We start from the raw sequence: 6656 nt of genomic DNA, 5'->3' as shown, positions 1-6656 counted from the left end.
CTTTCGTACGCAACAAAAAATGCCCACACGAGATGTTATATATTTTTTCTCTGACGTCCTAGTGGATGCTGGGAACTCCGTAAGGACCATGGGGAATAGACGGGCTCCGCAGGAGACTGGGCACTCTAAAAGAAAGATTAGGTACTATCTGGTGTGCACTGGCTCCTCCCTCTATGCCCCTCCTCCAGACCTCAGTTAGATTTCTGTGCCCGGCCGAGCTGGATGCACACTAGGGGCTCTCCTGAGCTCCTAGAAAGAAAGTATATGTTAGGTTTTTTATTTTACAGTGAGACCTGCTGGCAACAGGCTCACTGCAACGAGGGACTAAGGGGAGAAGAAGCGAACCTACCTGCTTGCAGCTAGCTTGGGCTTCTTAGGCTACTGGACACCATTAGCTCCAGAGGGATCGACCGCAGGACCCGTCCTTGGTGTTCGTTCCCGGAGCCGCGCCGCCGTCCCCCTTACAGAGCCAGAAGCATGAAGATGGTCCGGAAAATCGGCGGCAGAAGACTTCTGTCTTCACCAAGGTAGCGCACAGCACTGCAGCTGTGCGCCATTGCTCCTCATACACACTTCACACTCCGGTCACTGAGGGTGCAGGGCGCTGGGGGGGGGGGCGCCCTGAGCAGCAATAAAACCACCTTGGCTGGCAAAATAATCACAATATATAGCCCCAGAGGCTATATATGTGATAATTACCCCTGCCAGAATCCATAAAAAAGCGGGAGAAAAGTCCGCGAAAAAGGGGCGGAGCTATCTCCCTCGGCACACTGGCGCCATTTTCTCTTCACAGTGTAGCTGGAAGACAGCTCCCCAGGCTCTCCCCTGTAGTTTTCAGGCTCAAAGGGTTAAAAAGAGAGGGGGGGCACTAAATTTAGGCGCAATATTGTTTATACAAGCAGCTATTGGCGAAAATTCACTCAGTGATAGTGTTTATCCCTACATTATATAGCGCTCTGGTGTGTGCTGGCATACTCTCTCTCTGTCTCCCCAAAGGGCTGTGTGGGGTCCTGTCCTCAGTCAGAGCATTCCCTGTGTGTGTGCGGTGTGTCGGTACGGCTGTGTCGACATGTTTGATGAGGAGGCTTATGTGGAGGCGGAGCAGATGCCGATAAATGGGATGTCGCCCCCTGTGGGCCGACACCAGAGTGGATGGATAGGTGGAAGGTATTAACCGACAGTGTCAACTCCTTACATAAAAGGCTGGATGACGTAACAGCTATGGGACAGCCGGCTTCTCAGCCCGCGCCTGCCCAGGCGTCTCAAAGGCCATCAGGGGCTCAAAAACGCCCGCTCCCTCAGATGGCAGACACAGATGTCGACACGGAGTTTGACTCCAGTGTCGACGAGGTTGAGACATATACACAATCCACTAGGAACATCCGTTACATGATCCCGGCAATAAAAAATGTGTTACACATTTCTGACATTAACCCAAGTACCACTAAAAAAGGGTTTTATGTTTGGGGAGAAAAAGCAGGCAGTGTTTTGTTCCCCCATCAAATGAGTGAATGAAGTGTGAAAAAGCGTGGGTTCCCCCGATAAGAAACTGGTAATTTCTAAAAAGTTACTGATGGCGTACCTTTTCCCGCCAGAGGATAAGTTACGCTGGGAGATATCCCCTAGGGTGGATAAGGCGCTCACACGTTTGTCAAAAAAGGTGGCACTGCCGTCTTAGGATACGGCCACTTTGAAGGTACCTGCTGATAAAAAGCAGGAGGCTATCCTGAAGTCTGTATTTACACACTCAGGTACTAGACTGAGACCTGCAGATAGTGCTGCTGCAGCGTGGTCTGTAACCCTGTCAAACAGGGATACTATTTTGCGAACATAAGTCGTCGTCTTATATATGAGGGATGCACAGAGGGATATTTTGCCGGCTGGCATCCAGAACTAATGCAATGGCCATTCTGTCAGGGGGGTATAGAGACGCGACACTGGACAGGTGATGCTGACTTTAAAAGGCACATAGAGCCTTATAAGGGTGAGGAATTGTTTGGGGATGGTCTCTGGGACCTCCTATCCACAGCAACAGCTGGGAAGAAGAAATTTTACCTCAGGTTTCCTCACAGCCTAAGAAAGCACTGTATTATCAGGTACAGTCCTTTCGGCTTCAGAAAAGCAAGCGGGTCAAAGGCGCTTCCTTTCTGCACAGAGACGAGGGAAGAGGCAAAAAGCTGCACCAGTCAGCCAGTTCCCAGAATCAAAATTCTTCCCCCGCTTCCTCTGAGTCCACCGCATGACGCGGGGGCTCCACAGGCGTAGCCAGGTACGGTGGGGGGCCGCCTCAAAAATTTCAGCGATCAGTGGGCTCGCTCACAGGTGGATCCCTGGATCCTTCAAGTAGTATCTCAGGGGTACAAGCTGGAATTCGAGGCGTTTCCCCCCCGCCGTTTCCTCAAATCTGCCTTGCCGACAACTCCCTCAGGCAGGGAGGCTGTGCTAGAGGCAAATTCACAAGCTGTATTCCCAGCAGGTGATAGTCAAGGTGCCCGTACTTCAACAAGGACGGGGTTACTATTCCACACTGTTTGTGGTACCGAAACCGGACGGTTCGGTGAGACCCATTTTCAATTTGAAGTCCTTGAACACATACATAAAAAAATTCAAGTTCAAGATGGAATCGCTCAGGGCGGTTATTGCAAGCCTGGAGGAGGGGGATTACATGGTATCCCTGGACATCAAGGATGCTTACCTACATGTCCCCATTTACCATCCTCGCCAGGAGTACCTCAGATTGTGGTACAGGATTGCCATTACCAATTCCAAACACTGCCGTTTGGACTGTCCACGGCACCGAGGGTCTTTACCAAGGTAATGGCAGAAATGATGATACTCCTTCGAAAAAAGGGAGTTTTTAATTATCCCGTACTTGGACGATCTCCTTATAAAGGCGAGGTCCATGGAGCAGTTGTTGGTCGGAGTAGCACTATCTCGGGAAGTGCTACAACAGCACGGATGGATTCTATACATTCCAAAGTCACAGCTGGTTCCTACCACGCGCCTGCTGTTCCTGGGGATGGTTCTGGACACAGAACAGAAAAAAAGTGTTTCTCCCGCAGGAGAAAGCCAAGGAGCTGTCATCTCTAGTCAGAGACCTCCTGAAACCAAAACAGGTATCGGTGCATCACTGCACACGAGTCCTGGGAAAAATGGTAGCTTCTTACGAAGCAAAATTCCATTCGGCAGGTTCCATGCAAGAACCTTTCAGTGGGACCTCTTGGACAAGTGGTCGGAATCGCATCTTCAGATGCATCGGCTGATAACCCTGTCTCCAAGGACCAGGGTATCTCTACTGTGGTGGCTGCAGAGTGCTCATCTTCAAGAGGGCCGCAGATTCGGTATACAGGACTGGGTCCTGGTAACCACGGATGCCAGCCTTCGAGGCTGGGGGGCAGTCACACAGGGAAGAAATTTCCAAGGACTTTGGTCAAGTCAGGAGTCGTCCCTACACATAAATATTCTGGAACTGAGGGCCATTTACAATGCCCTAAGTCTGGCAAGGCCTCTGCTTCAAAACCAGCCGGTACTGATCCAATCAGACAACATCACGGCAGTCGCCCATGTAAACCGACAGGGCGGAACAAGAAGCAGGATGGCGAAGGCAGAAGCCACAAGGATTCTCCGATGGGCGGAAAATCACGTCTTAGCACTGTCAGCAGTGTTCATTCCGGGAGTGGACAACTGGGAAGCAGACTTCCTCAGCAGACACGACCGACACCCGGGAGAGTGGGGACTTCATCCAGAAGTCTTCCAACTGTTGGTAAACCGTTGGGAAAGGCCACAGGTGGACTTGATGGCGTCCCGCCTAAACAAAAAACTAGATATTGCGCCAGGTCAAGGGACCCTCAGGCAATAGCTGTGGACGCTCTAGTGACACCGTGGGTGTACCAGTCGGTTTATGTATTCCCTCCTCTGCCTCTCATACCAAAGGTACTGAGAATAATAAGAAAACGAGGAGTAAGAACGATACTCGTGGTTCCGGATGGGCCAAGAAGAGCTTGGTACCCAGAACTTCAAGAAATAATATCAGAGGACCCATGGCCTCTACCGCTCAGACAGGATCTGCTACAGCAGGGGCCCTGTCTGTTCCAAGACTTACCGCGGCTGCGTTGGACGGCATGGCGGTTGAATTCCGGATCCTAAAGCAAAAGGGCATTCCGGAGGAAGTCATTCCTACGCTGATAAAAGCCAGGAAAGAAGTAACCGCAAACCATTATCACCGTATTTGGCGAAAATATGTTGCGTGGTGTGAGGCCAGGAAGGCCCCAACAGAGGAATTTCAGCTGGGTCGTTTTCTGCACTTCCTACAGTCAGGAGTGACTATGGGCCTAAATTTGGGTTCCATTAAGGTCCAGATTTCGGCTCTGTCGATTTTCTACCAGAAAGAACTGGCTTCGCTGCCTGGAGTTCAGACATTTGTAAAGGGAGTGCTACATATTCAGCCCCTTTTTTGTGCCTTCTGTGGCACCTTGGGATCTCAACGTGGTGTTGAGTTTCTTAAAATCACATTGGTTTGAGCTTTGAGCCACTTAAAACTGTGGATTTGAAATATCTCACGTGGAAAGTGGTCATGTTATTGGCCTTGGCTTCGGCCAGGCGTGTGTCAGAATTGGCGGCTTTGTCATGTAAAAGCCCTTATCTTATTTTCCATATGGATAGGGCAGAATTGAGGACTCGTCCCCAGTTTCTCCCTAAGGTGGTATCAGCTTTTCACTTGAACCAACCTATTGTAGTGCCTGTGGCTACTAGGGACTTGGAAGATTCCAAGTTACTGGACGTAGTCAGGGCCTTAAAAATTTATTTTCCAGGACGTCTGGAGTCAGGAAAACTGACTCGTTTTTTATCCTGTAGGCACCCAACAAAATAGGTGCTCCTGCTTCTAAGCAGACTATTGCTCGCTGAATTTGTAGCACAATTCAGCTGGAGCATTCTGCGGCTGGATTGCCGCATCCTAAATCAGTAACAGCCCATTCCACGAGGAAAGTGGGCTCATCTTGGGCGGCTGCCCGAGGGGTCTCGGCTTTACAACTTTGCCGAGCTGCAACTTGGTCAGGGGCAAACACGTTTGCTAAATTCTACAAATTTGATACCCTGGCTGAGGAGGACCTTGAGTTCTCTCATTCGGTGCTGCAGAGTCATCCGCACTCTCCCGCCCGTTTGGGAGCTTTGGTATAATCCCCATGGTCCTTACGGAGTTCCCAGCATCCACTAGGACGTCAGAGAAAATAAGATTTTACTCACCGGTAAATCTATTTCTCGTAGTCCGTAGTGGATGCTGGGCGCCCATCCCAAGTGCGGATTGTCTGCAATACTTGTATATAGTTATTGCCTAACTAAAGGGTTATTGTTGAGCCATCTGTTGAGAGGCTCAGTTATATTTCATACTGTTAACTGGGTATAGTATCACGAGTTATACGGTGTGATTGGTGTGGCTGGTATGAGTCTTACCCGGGATTCAAAATCCTTCCTTATTGTGTCAGCTCTTCCGGGCACAGTATCCTAACTGAGGTCTGGAGGAGGGGCATAGAGGGAGGAGCCAGTGCACACCAGATAGTACCTAATCTTTCTTTTAGAGTGCCCAGTCTCCTGCGGAGCCCGTCTATTCCCCATGGTCCTTACGGAGTTCCCAGCATCCACTACGGACTACGAGAAATAGATTTACCGGTGAGTAAAATCTTATTATTTTCATTATTTTCATTATTTTATTATTTTACCAGTGAGGTGCTATATATATACATGTGAAGAGTGCAGAGGAGAATTTTGGAAAATCTTCAACGACACCTTTACAGAAACGGAGCGATTTCATAGTTCTCGTTCAGGCCAAGTGGATGCATGGTTTTTAACTGGAAAATCCAGAACATCTCTCGTTGTGATAGCTTGATTGCCAAGTCTCCTCCTCTTTCTCCGAGTTTCACCAGTTCTATTGCCTTGAAGGTCAGTTCTTCTGGATTCGAGTTGTGTTTCTCCGTGAAGTGAGAAACACAACTCGAATCCAGAAGAACTGACCTTCAAGGCAATAGAACTGGTGAAACTCGGAGAAAGAGGAGGAGACTTGGCAATCAAGCTATCACAATGAGAGATGTTCTGGATTTTCCAGTTAAAAACCATGCATCCACTTGGCCTGAACGAGAACTATGAAATCGCTCCGTTTCTGTAAAGGTGTCGTTGAAGATTTTCCAAAATTCTCCTCTGCACTCTTCACATGTATATATATAGCACCTCACTGGTAAAATAATAAAATAATGAATATAATGAAAATAAAATATATAACATCTCGTGTGGGCATTTTTTGTTGCGTACGAAAGAAATACAGTCAAACCACACTGGAAAGGCCCAATCTCAACCGAACTTGGAAGCGAAGCAGTGTTGGGCCTGACTAGTACCAAAAGGGGTGACCCATTGGGAATATTAGGTACTGTACTGAAAGTAAAAGGCAACTGTCTAAATGTCCAGTCACGACGGATGTTTATAGAACACTTGATCACATTTTAGGTATAAGCCTTATAGATACGCACTAACCTTTTTCTAAGCACAATAGGATCTAGGTATATCCTAGTATGCACTAAGATAATAGTACCTCAATAAACAGGCCACACAATTAAGGCAACTGCACTTTACTAGATCACCAATTTTTGGCACCATCTACCAAATGG

At 48.5% G+C, this 6656-nt stretch overlaps 1 pseudogene; it reads left to right on the top strand.

The window, feature by feature from the left end:
* Window positions 1-6308: 6308 nt before the first annotated feature.
* On the top strand, window positions 6309-6427 carry LOC134947321 (5S ribosomal RNA; annotated as a pseudogene).
* The last annotated feature ends 229 nt before the right edge of the window (window positions 6428-6656 follow it).

The sequence above is a fragment of the Pseudophryne corroboree genome, chromosome 7, assembly GCF_028390025.1.
Source record: "Pseudophryne corroboree isolate aPseCor3 chromosome 7, aPseCor3.hap2, whole genome shotgun sequence".
Classification (NCBI taxonomy): domain Eukaryota; kingdom Metazoa; phylum Chordata; class Amphibia; order Anura; family Myobatrachidae; genus Pseudophryne; species Pseudophryne corroboree.
Note: the sequence above shows the minus strand (reverse complement) of the source record. Positions and strands in the feature narration are given on the sequence as shown.